The sequence below is a fragment of the Crocodylus porosus genome, unplaced genomic scaffold (genome assembly GCF_001723895.1).
Source record: "Crocodylus porosus isolate Cpor-Errol unplaced genomic scaffold, CroPor_comp1, whole genome shotgun sequence".
NCBI lineage: Eukaryota > Metazoa > Chordata > Crocodylia > Crocodylidae > Crocodylus > Crocodylus porosus.
The window spans coordinates 116,018,555-116,034,293 of record NW_017728943.1 but is presented as its reverse complement, the minus strand read 5'-3'; the positions used below and the strand labels follow the sequence as shown (position 1 = coordinate 116,034,293).

The window sequence follows — 15,739 nt, the reverse complement described above, 5'->3', positions numbered from 1 at the left end:
GAATCAGGGTCACAGTTCAGAAAAGCGCTCACGCATGTGGAGCAAGCAGAATTACTTACAAACAGTTAAGCATGTGTTTTAGGGTTTTGCATAAAATCAGGGACTATATACAAAAGGAAAGAATGAATAAGGTTATTTATAGGGAAACAGTAAACAAAATTATATAAACAAAAAAATAATCTAGTAAAGCATAGTGATAGACTCCAACAAAGGGAAACTGAGAAACCAAAATTCATCTTGGAAAAAATGATGCTGGTATGGGTTATCAATTTTTGAAAAGGTTTAACCTTTTTTAATGTTCCTACTCTTTACATATTTGTATTGTTTTGTTCCGTTCATGGCTCTCTTTCTCCTTTTGGATTTGACCCCCATCACATCGTGGAGCAAGGCAAATCCCTCCTGGTTCAGTCTGGTCACAGTGATTTTGATTGAAATTCTAGCAGAATATGCAGTTATGACAAAAAGAAGGGATTGGATTCAGTAGTCTGTGGGGCCCCTTCCAGTTTTATGAAAAACTTAATGCAATTGGGTCATTTTTTCCAGAACTTTGTTTTGGAAGAATACTGGAGGAAAGTTCCACCACTCTTCAGAACAAACTGACATTTTATTTCCAAAAATGTTTTTAATATGTATATTAAAATATTAAACTAAAAACAAATCATTTCAATTGCTCCCAAATGAATATTTTTTGTTGTTGTTCTTCTCAGAGAAGTTCATCATTTCCAGTTTCACTCCAAGAAAGCAACATTTCAAAATCTGAAAATCCCTGAAACAGAGCTTCAACCCTCTGCACAGCTCCAGTCATGGTTCTTCCAAACATCACTTCTTTAGGCTTTCCTTCCTCCTGTCCCCTTCCCCCCAGGCCCAAGAACAATTTACATGAAAATTGCTCCTTTCTTTTTAATGGAAGGATATGTCAGGCTGCTAGCACTATGAGATATCACTTCACCTTCAGTCTGTAATCAGATTTCCACCCAAGAATCATGATACTTTCTAGCTGACTTGATACTTACCTGAGGTCCATGTGGCTTTGGACACAAGCTTCCAATTTTTTCTGTTCACTTAACTTTTTTACCAAGTTCTTGTGACCCTATGTGTATTTAACCATATTTTATTATCTCATAATAAGCCTGGGTATTGTATCTTTTTCCAGCCAGGTGTAACGAAGTTTTAATTACCTCCTAGTCTTAGTGATCTTTCTGATTTCTGTCTGGTTTTGTCCAACAAGATGACTCCATACTTCCCTTTAACGGAGGCTAAAATCCACTGCATTTTTTTAATCCCAATTGGGCAATCACAACTTAGATTGTCATATCTATACCTCATAATTTCTCTTCAACTGCTTTCATTTTATGTTAACTTTGAAACTGTATTGCTGAACTCTGTACAAATAACGCGGGATACCATTTGTATGAAAGATACCATACAAAATAAAGCTGTATTGTAGTTGCCTCCACAATTCTGTGTGTCATCACAATAAAAATGCACTACTAATGTCAATATAGAAATCTTTGTTTTTGCAGACTATAAAAATGCTACCATTTTCTGTTCTCTTGGGAAACCTTTGTTTCAGTATAGGAAGCAAATGTTTCTGCTATTTTGGCTTTAAATTGGTTTATTGTATTATACTCACAGAAGGTAAACAGTTATAAGAACCAGCTCTCTGGTATACAATAAAGCAATAGATTTCAGTCCTCCACCATACACAAGTTCTTCATCTACTTGCATTTGATTTTTCACTTTATCTTCCCTTTTAATAAGGCTCAGAGAAACTAAATCACTAGTTTGTAAAGTCAAAATTTGCTGCACTGGATAGAGTGCATATCCCATAAATTTGCACCTGTTGGCCTTAAATATTTGGCAGCTCATATAAAGTGGTTCTTCAGGTAGCAAGCGTTAAAATACCTGCTTATTTTATGTATGCATATATAAACACATGCATGTGCATGTGCTCACACATGCACACACTCTTTTGTGCATGTTGTTCCCCACCCCCCCACACACACACTTCTCAGAGTATTTATCTCTCTCCTCTGCTCTTCAATTTGTCTGTGAAACTTCTAGTTACGTGCCCCTGTAGCTATGCTCTATGGCCCTGATTTACACAAAGCACTTAGGTCCATTTCTAGCATGTAGCCTAAACAGGTACTTAACTTTAAGCACACACTTTGCAGAACAGGATAATTTGCTAAATTAGAACCAATTAGTGAAATCTTCTGGACAAACTTGCTCAAAGTCAATCTCACTTTACTTACCATTTTAGCTTCCTCAAGTTAAGTGCCTACATGTTTGTCTGTATAATACAGGAAATAGAGCACACTTTCTGCTGTCTGAATTTCCATTCCTCTGTCTTTGTTTTGTAGAAATAGGTCAGAGGAAAATACTGTTTAAATCGCCAGATAGTCATTCCTCTTGAGTGCTTATTTCCTTCCCATTGTCATTTGGTTAGGATGACCTAACCTTAGGGTTATCTCTTAGCACATGTCTCTCTCCTTCCAAGCTAGATATTTTATACCTAAGGTGGGAAGCACCCAGTTCTACTTTTTATTTAAGGGATGTTTCTCTCACATTTAACTGTGTTGGCAATTACATTTTCAGCAAGTCAACTGAATCCATGATTTCTATCCTTGATTGCACCCCTTGGATATCATCTCCTACATTGGCTACACTGGTCTGGAGTCAGAATCAATGGTCCAATGTTAAGACATGTAACTAGATCTCAGAAGACTTGGGTTCAAGTTTTGGCTCTGCCATAGATACTAGCTGTAACATTGAAAAAAATGCTAAAGCCTCAATTCTCCATCCATAAAATAGGAATGATGTTATCTCCTTTCTCCCATCCTTTGTTTTCTTTATGTAAACTATAAACTCTTTAGGGTACAGACTATTTCATAGACATCAGGGCTGGAAGGGACCTCGGGAGATCATCATTTCTTACCATATTTGCTCATATCTCACATGAACCTTTTCCCTGAAAATTGACCATGCAAAATTGGGGGTCTGTTTTAAGCAAAGAAGCTAATTTCTGCACTGGAAAGGAAGCATGGGGATACTGGAATGGCTTCCAGGGGCTGTGCTGCTTATTTTCCCAGTTGTCTAGAGGAGGGATGGAGTCTGCTGCTCAGCTGTCCCCACAGCTCACACTGTAACCCCATCACAGCTGCTGCTGAATTGGCTCAGCCAAAAGCTTCTGCCAATATGGCAGCATCTGTGACAGGATTAAAGCTTGAGCTGTGGTGTTTATAAAGAGAAGGGCTAATTCTGAAGAGTAGACTGTCTCTACTCCATGCAGCCTGAGTTCAGCCATGACACGGAAGAAATCATTTTTCCCCTTTATTCTACCTTCCTAGAACAAGGTATGTGTCTTATTTGTGGGGTGTGCGGTATGCAAAGACATGTAGAGTTATGTGCATAACAAGAATTTCCGTGAGATTTTTCCACACACGGTTTCTACATGCACTGGTTGGAGACTTTCACCCTGAACTTCTTTGAAGTAGGAGAATGTGACACAAAATAGACAGAAGCATGCTGGCTCAGGCAATTATAAAACAAATAGGGCTGAAATGGACTTCAGAAGGTTATTTAATTCAGCCCATTTGTCAAAGCAGAATCATCCCAGACAAGTATTTGTCTAACCTGCATTTAAACATTTCCAACGATGGAGATTTTGCAACCTACTTAGGTAGCCTGTTCCAGTGCTTAATCACCCTTACTTTAGAAAGTCCTTTCTGACATCAAACCAAATGTTGCCTGTTACGGTTTTAAGCCATCGATCACCATCTTTTTTGATACCCCTTTTGTATTTGAAGACTGCTATAAACCCCCCACCCCATTCAGTCATCTCTTCTGTAGACTAACAGTCTCATTTCTTTTAATCTTTCCTCATATATCATGTTTTCTAAGCAATAATTTTGTCAGTATCTTCCGAGGTCTCTCCAGTTTCTCCATCATCTTCTGTGAAATGTGCCCAAAATGAGAGAGAATGCTCTGGAAGAGGAAAGGCCTTAGTCACTTTTCAGGACTTGCATGACAACCCTACCTAACACATTCAGTTAGCTTTATTCCATTTTTTTCACAGTGTTCAGCTTGCTATCCACTATAAAATGTTGTTCCCATTTTGAATTTGTGCATTTGATTCTTGCTTAAGCACAGTACTTTGGACTTGTCTTTATTGAATTTTAACCTATACAAGCTTTGTCTAACTGGGTCTTAAAAACCTCCAACGATGGAGAGTCCACCACTTCTCTGGGTAATCTGCTCCAGTGTTTTACTACCCTCCTTAGGAAGAATTTTCTTACTTATCTGTAACCTAAACTTCCCTTGCTGTAACTTGAGACAGTTGTTCCTTGTTCTGTCATCTGCCACCACTGAGAACAATCTAGCTCCATGCTCTTTCGAACCATGCGTCAGGTAATTGAAGGCTGCTATTAATTCACCTCTTAGCCTCCTCTTCTCTAGACTAAATAAGCCCAGTTCCCTCAGTTTTTCCTCAGACGTCATGTCTCCCAGCCCTCTCACCATTTTTATTGCCCTCTGCTGGACTCTCTCCACTTTGTCCACATCCTTTGTGTAGTGGGGGGGCCCAAAACTGAACACAGTACTCCAGATGTTGGCTCACCAGTGCAGAGTAAAGGGAAATAATCACTTCCTTTGACCTGCTGGCAACACTTCTACCAATGCAGCCCAGTATGCTGTTAGCGTTCTTTACAACAAGGGCACACTGCTGGATCATACTCAGCTTATTGTCCACTGTAACCCCCAGGTCCTTTTCTGCAGAGCTGCTACCCAGCCAGTCAACCCCCAGCCTGTACTGGTGCATGAGATTGTTCCATCCGAAGTGCAGGCCTTTGCACTTGTCCTTGTTGAACTTTATAAGAATGCTACATCTATATCAGTGGTGCTCAGTATTTGGGCCCCATGGACTAGATGACTGGCGCAGAGCTGGTCTTCAGGCTGGATCCAACCCTGCATGCTAGAATCATGCCCTGCACTGCCTCCCCTGGCCCGGCACAGCCAGATCTGGCCTTGCATGCCAAGATGAAGGCTTGGCACCCCGCAACTGCCCCTACTAGGCTCACATTCTGGGATCGGGTCCCACCTGCTTCTGTCTACCATAATTGGGCACTCATGCTGCCGTGCACGTCCAGTCTAGCATGCAAGGCAATCTGGCTCACAGGGCTACCCACAGGCCCAGAAATTTGGCAACAGGGAATCGGCCACCCCACCACCACATTTTCAGACCCATGGGGAGCCCTGCAGGCTTGACACGGTTCTGGGGACTGAATCTGGCCCACAGGCTGGAGGTTAAGCAGCATCCCAGATCTAAATTATACAAGTCTACTCCTTAAGATAGCTTAGTGTTGAAGACAATTTTGTAGTTGTAAAACACAAAGTGAGTATTTTAAAGAACATTAGATGACCAATTAGTTAACATTTTCCACTGCACTTGAAAAGAATGTATAACAGTGGTAGTTTGTCCTAGAAAAATTGCCACTAGTATTATTTTAGCTATTTAAAAAAAAATGGTCTACTGCCTTCTTGATGTGGGAATCATAAAACACTGAGAGCTAAATTTTAAAATAAAGGCACCAAATCTTATATTTAGGTATTCATATAAGCATTTAAGTACCTTAATATCTGTTTGATAAAGCAAAGTGTTGAGGTGAACATTAGCATGTAGGATATGCACATCCTATTTAGTTGCCTGTCTTTTGAAATTAGATTTAATGTCTTTACATTATAACCCATGGCTATTCAGAAGTCATGCTGGAAAGCTTGTACTCACTGAAGTAGTTTAAATGCTGTTTTAATTTATATTATGATCTGATTACCCAAGGAATTCATGTCAGTTTGTCTGACAGATAAATGGAAGAATCAGCACCTAAAGATTGACAGGAACAATTTAATTGTAGTGCTCTGTGGACTGGATGTTCCCATTGTGAGCTTGTATTGACACAGAAGGACAGGTTTTCATTTATTAAACAGTATGCTATCAACTCTAGATAGCTCAACATGCTAAATCGAATTGGGATTCTGATGGAGAATTGTTTTATTTCTAAACAAAGATTATTACAAGTTTTAAAAGATGGTCAGAAAGCTCTTGCTCCAAATCATCTTTAGCCTTGAACCATGTGTAAAATAGTTTAATAAGTAATGGATTCACTACCTCTTGCCTTAAAATCAAGATTAGACTCTTTTCTGAAAGATTTGTTTTAGCAACGCAAGTTATTGGGATTAATATAGGGGTATCTGGTTTAAATTATATGGCCTATGTTATACAGAAATCCAGACGGGATGAGCTAATGGTCACTTTTTGTCTTAAAATATATTGCTTTATATAATGTACTGATTGACCAGCTTACACATACAGATAAAAGTTAATTTTTATAATAAAAAAAAAGTTTCCCTTCAGAGGACCTAAATCCTTAAACAAAACAGCTGAACCATAAACAGGGCCTATTAGGAAACCCATCAATCAACAGGTTGTGCCATTCTGATTTTCTAACTTCATAGTTGCAGCCATCTATTTAGGAAATACAGCTAATTAAAACTTCTTGAAGACTCTGTAGGATGAAGCAACCAATAAATCTTGATTCCCCATTCCCCAATAGGGATAGATGTCCTATACCAGTGGTTTTCATACTTTTTTGCTGCATACCCCTTTACCAACAAAATATTGCTGTTCTTACTTGTGATACCCAGTGCATCTTTGCCAACACCAACTCCAGTGCATAGCAGTTTTGTTACTCAGTACACACTGACCAATCAGAAACTCCACCACCAGTACTAAAATTTAGGCACCTTAACAAAGTGCCACATACCCCTGGGGGTATGTGTAACCAATAGTGGAAACCACTGCCCTAGGCAAATACACATCCTGTTCAGCAAACAACTGAAAATTCCCAGTGACAGAATAACCCCACATTAGGGGGCAGTTATGGGAGGCAGAGTCTCAGCAGCTGTCAAGAGAAAGGCTTCTATTTCTATTTACCTGAAACCCCATTTGGACCCTTGTTTTAAGCAGAAGTATCTGAAGAATGAGGTGCAAGGAGAAGAACCCCAATTTTTGTTTCCATGCTTCATTCGGAAGTAAGAGACATTCCTATGGACACAGTCGTCTACTCCCCACTGAGCAAGAGCATCAAATAAACATGCTGAAGCTGTTTTCCCATACTTATAAATAGACTCTATTTACCCTCTCCAAAATTCCCCAGGGCCCTATGAAACACTCCAGATCGCTATATCACTAGAGCCAATTGCCCTTGTAGTCTCTTATTTCTTCCTGTTCATGGTACCTTGCCACCATACCTTGCTACCTTATTCCCCTGGCCATGGGCTCTGACATCCTTCCTAATATTCAGTTCATTTTTCTTTGGCAAAAGTTGCCAATATTTAAGTTTCTGGCTGTATAATCCACATATTTTTTCCAGATCCTGGGATTCTCCTAGGCCAGTAGCTTACATTAAAGCCATGCCTCTGGCTGTCTGCCCCACATTTATATCTTCCCTTTCTCTCTTTCAAGCCTACTTGGTTCATTGATTTCCCTCTCAAAAGACTAGGATAGTCTAAGTCCACCTGCTATAGTTCTTGGTTCACCTATCTCTACCGGACCAATGAAGAGAGGTGGAATTGTTCTGGGTGGAGTGAAAGATAACGTGACTTGGTTTGAATGAGTGTGTGCATGTAGAATGAATGAGTGTCCTATGTGGAGAGCATTGAGCAAATGAATGGAAAAAAGCATGGTGTGGAAAATAAGACAGTATGTCAGTAAATGCAGTCAGTCTGCAGTTTCTTCCTTTGTGCAAGTCATGAAGTCTTCATCTCTCTAATTACTTCTAATCTCATATTCTTAGCTTTGCCCATTGTTGCTACATTCTCTGGTAAGTTGTGGGCTGAGTGCAGTTTTTGAGAATAGACTATGGAATTTGGGAAAGCAACAGTTACAGTTTGGATACTGGCAAGTACAGTAAGGTACTGTAAGGTACCCTAACCTTGCACGTAATTTCACTGTATACAATATATTGAATTTTGATGAAGTTAAATGGGAATTGTCCTCCTCACCATGAATTTAACTTGGTATAACTCTATATATCCCAGTTCTGTACGGTATAGAGATACCTCAACAAGCCCTAAACTAACTCCAATATCCAGACGCCTTGATAGCTGAAAAGCAAGGTAGATTAGCCTGCTCAGATTCCTGTGCTACCATATCTAGACTGCCTTTGATACTCCAGCTAATTCTAAATGAGGTACTGTAAGTATTCCCACAGTGCACTCCTTTGTGCATTGTTGACATTTTCTTATTTCTAACATATTTCAAGGACCTTTTCTTACAGTGTTGTACGTCCCTTGCTAGTTGTAACTTATTCTGTGCCTTGGGCTCTGATTTTATCCCAACATGTTTAATCTATCCTTTTATACTTAGTAATGTACATTTGTTTCCATTTTTTTTACAATTCTTTTTTTATTTAAAGGCCATTCAATAATTCCTGATGAAGACACATTACTACCTTAAAATACTACCTCTGTCTCCTTTGCATTGTGATAATTGTCTGTACCCTCAATATTGTTCTTTTTAGAAGCTGTCTGCTCACCTGAAACCTTTCCCCCAACAATTTATTTTCCTGGAACCTTATCTACAACTACCATCAGTTTCTTGAAGTCTGCTTTTTGAAGTCCACTCTTAGCATTTGGCTGCTTTTACTCTGCCCTTCCCTTGGAATCACAAACATTATCATTTTATGATCACTTTAACCCAAATTGCTTTCTGCCTTCAGCTTCTCAACCAGTTTCTTCTTATTAAATCAAAATCAAATCTAAAACAATGCCCCCAAGTTACTTCCATCACCTTCTGAAGAAAATTAGTATCCTCAACACATCCCAAAAATTGTTGAATAATCTGTATCTTGCCATTTTGCTTTTTCAACAAAAAATCAAATATATTTCTTTTGTTGAAAATGTTAGGGACTTTTAACATGATGAGAAGAGAGATGGGCAACTGCACTTTAGCCCCACCCATCTTACCAGTTATTAAATACTCCTTCTGCTTTTAACCTGGTCTGACCTGATTCAATGTGCTACAGTCCTGGGTGCACATGTAAAGTGGCACCTGGGAGCGATACATTCTAGCACAATATACACCAGAGTTTATTGTTATGAATTAATTGCATGTGTAGACATACCCAAGAAGAGGCAAACAGAACTAATATTATATATATATATTCCTGGACCAGAGAGTGGAGCTGGCTCCTTCCCATTATGGACAGCATTCGGGGCGATTTAAGTTCCGATGCATTATATTTCTATGACAGCAATGCAGCGCCATTGTGTCCCCTTGGTTAGTTAACTCAGTTTTCCTCCGACAAGTCCATAGTTCTAAGAGAAAAAAGAGACATTAAACTTGAGGGGGAGACTTGTTTGTTTTCTGATTAGCAGATACATCCCTGAATGTACACAAAAATCTCTGAGGGTATTTGGTACCTGAGTGGTTGTTATACTGAAACAGATTGTTAGTACCCACTTTGAGAGAGAGGGCTGGATTACAACTTGGATGAGATCCAGATTCAAGTTCAAACTTAGACACGGGACCAGATTTGACAGAAGGTCCCTATAATGGGTCAAACGTAAACCCTGTTTGTATATTGTTTGTAACTTCAGGAAAACACGCAACTGGTTCCACATTTTGCTGCTTGGGCACATCTCTACTTAGAATGGTTGAAAACTGATGTCTCAATGGATGTCAAATAGCAACATTTTATTTAAAGTGAGTTCTGGAGAATGCTCTTCTCCAAAGTGCTATCAGTGTTATTTCAGTAGCTTTATGGGAAACAACAGCATTTTTCTTTTCCTGGTGAGGCACCATATCCTGGCAGTATTTTAAGATAATTGTTTTGGATCCAATTTTAATTCAAATTGATAGGTTAAGTATCATGACTATTATATAATGCCTGTAATTCAAGAGTCTAAGAATAAAACAAGGTTTTGGTTATATTCTGAGGTGTTTCCAAAGAATGAATAACTATGATTAAGTGAACAGGCCATTAGCTATCAACATTACTCTGCTCAAAAACAGCTGAAACAGCATTTCCTTAGTGGTAAAAATACTTGGCAGCAATGCATATGCAAAGAATAAAGTTTACAAATGACATTTTTGGAAAGTCCTTTATGTTCTTAAAAGTCTCCAAGGAAATTCTATTTAAAGGTATCAGACTGAATTTTACTAGGCTGCAACTATTCAGGAAACTATTCACTTTAACTTTATGGTTAAAGTGACTATTATTGTAGCCTCAGTCTTATGCCTGCATAAGTAATCATTCAATAATTAAAAGAATTGTGGCCATTAGTTTGAATAGATGGCAGCTTCTTACTCAGTGGATCAGCTCTGTGTGAGCTGCTCTTGTTCAGGTCTGCTTACTTAATGGACTAAGATAAATTATTGCTGCTCTATGTGGAGGCATATACAGCCACAGAAGAATGAGATCAAACAGAAAGTAGGGCAGGGTGGCATCTTAGAGACTAACTGGTTCAAAGAAGCATGTCCTTTCTTAGGCAAAAACCTACTAGAACAGTGATTATCAACCAGGGTGCCATGCCATCCTGGGGTGCTTTGAGATCCTTTCAAGGGTGACACAGGGTGCCACCCAATGTTAGGTGTATAAACATGATTCACAAGATAAACCCAGAGAATTCAAATATATACAGTGTCAAAAAATTCTGACCTGTCATAGTCTTTCTGAGTTTTTTACAACGGAGAAGTTGCTCTATTACAGTGATTCTCAGCCAGAGTGCAGTGCCCTAAGATCCTTTTAAGGGAGTTGCAAACATGTGAACATGATTCAGAAGATAAACTCACAGATTTCAAATAGGAATCCATAATATCAAAAATATTCAGTGTCATATGCATAGTATCAAATGACCTGTTCTGGTCTTTCTGAGTTCTTTGCAACAAAAGATTGTTCTTGTATTTTTCCATAGTTAAGAAATGCATGAAAACTAAGAACTGCCATTTTCTGACGGGTACCCTTAGTCTAACAAGGGATGTCTCAAGTCTAAAAAGGTTGAGAACCACTGTATTAGAATCTGATGAAGTAGATTATTGCATAAGAAAGTTCATGCTTCTCTGAACCAGTTAATCTCCTTCCCTACCTTCTGCCTGACTTAAAACTAACATGGTTAACCACCTCGTCTCAAAAGAATGAGGTATGTCCTGGTTTGTGTGGCAATAATAAAATTGCTAATTACATTCTAATTGCAGGGGCCTTGCATTGGTGATGTGAAGCAAAGAGTGAACACAACCTGACTTTTGTACTTTTGCAAGGAGGCATAGGACAATGTGGGACTCAGGAAATTCCGGTGCCCTGTGCCTCCATGCTTCATGAGAAGGCATGGGTCAGCAGTGGGCCTGACATGGAGGTACAGGGTGCTGCAGATTCTCTGGGTCCCACACCCCCCTGAACATCCTTGCTGGGACCTATGCCAACCCATGACTCCATGTGAAGCATGGGTTAGCATGGACCCAATGCGGGTCCTGGCATGGGGTGCTGCGGATTTCCCCTATCCCATGCCTCCATTCCAGGACCTGCGCGAGCTTTCCCCACTTATGGAGATTGACCCATGGAGGTCCCAGGGCAGATCTCCATAAGTAGTGAACCCCAACTTTCTTTGCTTACACAGAGGTGCCCTGAGATTTCCTGGAGTATGTCTGCAAATTAGGATAGCCAGGCAGGTGCTTCTGGGAATCAGGCTGCCCAATCCTGTATGGGAATTCCTGGAATGCTTATGATGGGTCCCTCAAGCCCCTGAAGCACCTTCCTGGGGTGGCTGGAGAGTGCGAGCATCTCCGGGTTGCACATACCCTTTCACCACAGGGCAAGTAGACATAAAAAAGTGGCACTATTTTATACTATCTTTTGTCGTGGCCATTGATGTGGCACAAAACAGGGTAGAAATGACTATTTGCTTGCTAATTGTGCTGTCAGAAAATTTTATGGTGGCACAAATGCAACCTCAGGCAACATCTGTTTCTACCCTGGGTGAGTTCACAGCACTGACAAGTAGAAAAAAAATGAGAATAGACATTTGCTAGCGATTGCTAGCTTCTCTCTTTAAGGAGCATCTCTCAAGCAAATGACCACAAGGCTCATCCTCAAGAATCAGCCTCTCTTCCTGGCATTCTCACAAATGATCAAGGTCTCTTTAATCTTTCTTTATTAAAAATGGATTCTATTCGAGATGTAACAGACTTTCTTCAAATAAAATCCCAGCCTTCTTCAGCCATCTTACAAAGCTATAGTTAGGTGTGGCAGGATTCAGTTTTTATCAGTAAACATCAGTTTCACCTCATACAGACTGGCAAAAAAAATTTCTATCAACAGTCAAAATGTATAGAAAGAACATGTAAGAAAAATGATGGCGGATGGAGTGTGATGACAGGGGGAGCAGTCCTACAGAATCATGTGACTGGAGTTTGGACTGCAACTCTCAGAAACCCCAGGAGACTGGGAACAAAGGAAGAAGTGACAAAATGGAAAAGGAAGCTGTCAGTCCTACAGTAGTTACGTTTGTCTCAGTGGGTGGTTAAACTGCACTATAATAATAGTATACCGTCAGTAATTTGTCTGTCTCCCACACCCCTAAATTCACGCAACCCTGAAAATGTAAATTGATAAATGCTTAAAAATAAAAATTAATATTATTTATCAAAATTATTAAAAAAATAAAAATCTAATTCTTCCAAGCCTAGCTATAGTTCAGTTCCCATTTTACCTTTGTAGGGAATATTCCTTTGTAGGGCATATTCCTTAGGGCAGAAAATTACCAGAATGAAGTGAGAGGCAGATGTAATGTGTGAAGAAAAGTTTTCAAACCGTTTTTGGTACTGGTTATTGAAATCATAATATAATTTGAAACAGACTATTTTCTAAAGTTTGTTTGTCTCCACCAGTTCAAATGACTTGACTGTGTCTTCACACTTTTCATAATGTTATACATCTGAAAATCTTGTGCCAAATACAGTTGAAGCAAATTGTAATTAAACAAGATGTTAAAGATTTGTATTGTAAATAGATGTTATACGTGCTACAGCAAGTTATTACTGATCAGCTATTTGCATCTTAGAATAGAACAATTCTTCTAATGCTGACAGTTAATAGATATCTCTCTTGAGTGTGTATAGTACAGCCATTGGACCAACATTCTAGCTGTAGTTGTGTGGGCATGCAATAGAAAAGTGATTGTCTCTTCACAATGACAGTTTCTATCACAGCTTCATTGATTTTCATAGATTTTCAGGATTGGAAGGGACCTCAGCAGATCATCAATTCCTTCACCCTGCCCTGGGCAGGAAAGAGAGCTGGGGTCTGATGAGAGCTGGGGTCAGTCTAAATCTGCTCTCCATCAGTTTGTAGCCATTGTTTCTAGTTATTCTAAGGGGCACCTTGGTAAACAGAGTATCTCCTATTCCTTGCACCCCCCTCTGACAAATTTGTAGACTGCTACCAAATCCCCTCTCAGCCTTCTCTTACGGAGGCTGAAGAGACCAGGTCCCTCAACCTCTTCTCATAAGACCTATCCTGCAGGTCCCTAATCCAAAGGAGTGGCCCTCTTCCGCACCCTCTCAAGGTCATCCACATCCCTCTTGCAGTGCCCGAAACTGAATGCAGTACTCCAGCTGCAGCATTACCAGTGCCGCATAGAGGGGAAGTATTACCTCCCTAGACCTGTACATGATGCACCTATTAATGCATGATAGAATGTGGTTAGTTCTATTGGTCATTTTCTCACATTGTCGACGTGTTCATCTTTGAATCAACTTTCTGAATCAGCTTCATTATAAGGCTTTCTTTGATTTTCCTCCTAACTAAAAAAATATAAATATTTTCAGAAAGTTAGGTCTACGTTAGGCAAACTTGAGCCACAAGGGCTATTATTACACGTTCTGGGGAGGCGGGCCGCAACACTTTAATTAGAGTGGATCCAGCAGTTGCTCTAATTAAAGCGCTGCCATATCTCATGTATCAGCACCCCCTGTTTAAAAATGGCAGTGGGGGCGCTTGAACTAGAGCTCGTTCGACAAGTGCCACTGCCATAATTTTTAAGTGCGGGATACTAATATACAAGACGTGATTAATCAAGTCTGTTTCAAAACTCCAGCGTGTTTGAGAAGCCTCACTGCTCATGTTTAGGCACCAAAAAGTTTAAATGGCTCTTTAAAAAAAATATTTATAAAGTGTCTGTTTTTTCTCTATATTCCTCTGTGTTCCCAAAAACGGTAACATGAATCCATAAATTTAAACTTACGGAAATTTTTACGTTAGTTCAGGCAAAAGGCAATTTTCAAATGCAGCAGTATTTAAGTGATTGATGTTATTTAAAAAAAAACAACCCTCAATTCTCTGTGAGTGAAACTGATGGAGAAAAAAATATGGCGATTTTAATGCGTTGAGCATAACTAACCTGACCTGAACCTAAAAAAAGACATTTAAGTCATCTTACAAAACTATATGTGAATCCAAAGTCTTGTGAAATAATTAATACTCCTGTCTTTCCCACCAAAATACATTCTTGGTCTTGGAGAAATGTGCCAAAGACCAATTTATAGATGAGGTGACAGAAGAATACCATTTGCAAAATCGATCAAAAGTGCATAGAAAACTTGTAGGTGAGTGAATGCAGAACCCTGATTTCCTCATCACTTTTTATTATTAATATAGACTCAATTAGATTTTAGTTGATCTTTATTGGGAAAGCCATAAAATGTTATCTTTTCCTTTACAAAGAGCCAAAAATCTTAATAGGAATGAATTTTAACAGACTGCATTGACTAGTTAGCATAGTTAACACCTGCAGGAATCTCTATAGATCTAACAGGAAGGGGCCATGTCTACACGAGATGCTTACCAAGCAGTAGCTCATTACTACTGTGCAATAGCTCATTACAGCTGCGCAGTAGCATTACCAGGCACAAACCATGATGTGACACTATTGTGTAGTAATAATGCGATACTGTGCTGTAAGTGGCACTAGGCAACCATGCTGGGACGCTACTGCACAGTCATTTACTACTTGGTTGTGCAAGTACTAAATGACTGCGCAGTAACAACTGCACAGTGGGCATCTCGTGTAGACATGCCCAGTCACTGTGAAACCCTGGTAGGTTTTGGATCCAATCCATTTTAGTCTCAGAGGCACCTAAATGGGATGTAGGTAGATATTTGGTGCCTGAGGCCAGACCCCAAAAGAGTAGGCACAACAGTGCTGTGTACTGGCTTGCCTAAAATTTAGGACATATATTGCTTCTCGGCCTCTTGAAAGCTCAGATCGAAAACATTTACTATTCATTCACGCTGTGTCTTCGTACCTTGAATGAAGACACTTAAGTGTGTTTTGGTAAGGATTCTGCAGGGGGATGTATAGGTCAGCCAGTAAGAAGTACAGAAGCTCCTGTCCTGGAGTTAGGCAGCAGTGATGCAGTTCTTGGAAACCTTGACTTGTGCACTATTGGTAGGAAGGGAATCAGTGACCTAAACACCCATGTAGATATAGGTGTATAAATTCACTTCTCACTGAATTAGGCATAAGTTTATGTACTATGACTAATATTTGTGTGGTCTGAATACCTCTGGCAATGACAGCAGTGCACAGTGCTTGTAGACACAAGCTGTCTTCAAGGTCTTCCCACAAACAATTAACTAGCAGAAACGGTGTCTACAGTCATAAACTGTGACCATGACAGGATAGA

At 39.6% G+C, this 15,739-nt stretch overlaps 1 protein-coding gene across 2 annotated transcripts in view; it reads left to right on the top strand.

The window, feature by feature from the left end:
• Positions 1-15,739, top strand: part of SCAF8 (SR-related CTD associated factor 8) — a 139,161-nt gene that overhangs the window by 111,426 nt on the left and 11,996 nt on the right. Inside the window, exon 21 of one of the 2 annotated variants that reach the window (XM_019550045.1) lies at positions 708-1,500. The exons of the other annotated variant lie outside the window; for it this stretch is intronic. The gene's annotated coding sequence lies outside the window, so the exon portion shown is untranslated. Of the gene's footprint in view, positions 1-707; positions 1,501-15,739 lie in introns of those variants that run through there. 2 annotated transcript variants of the gene reach the window in all.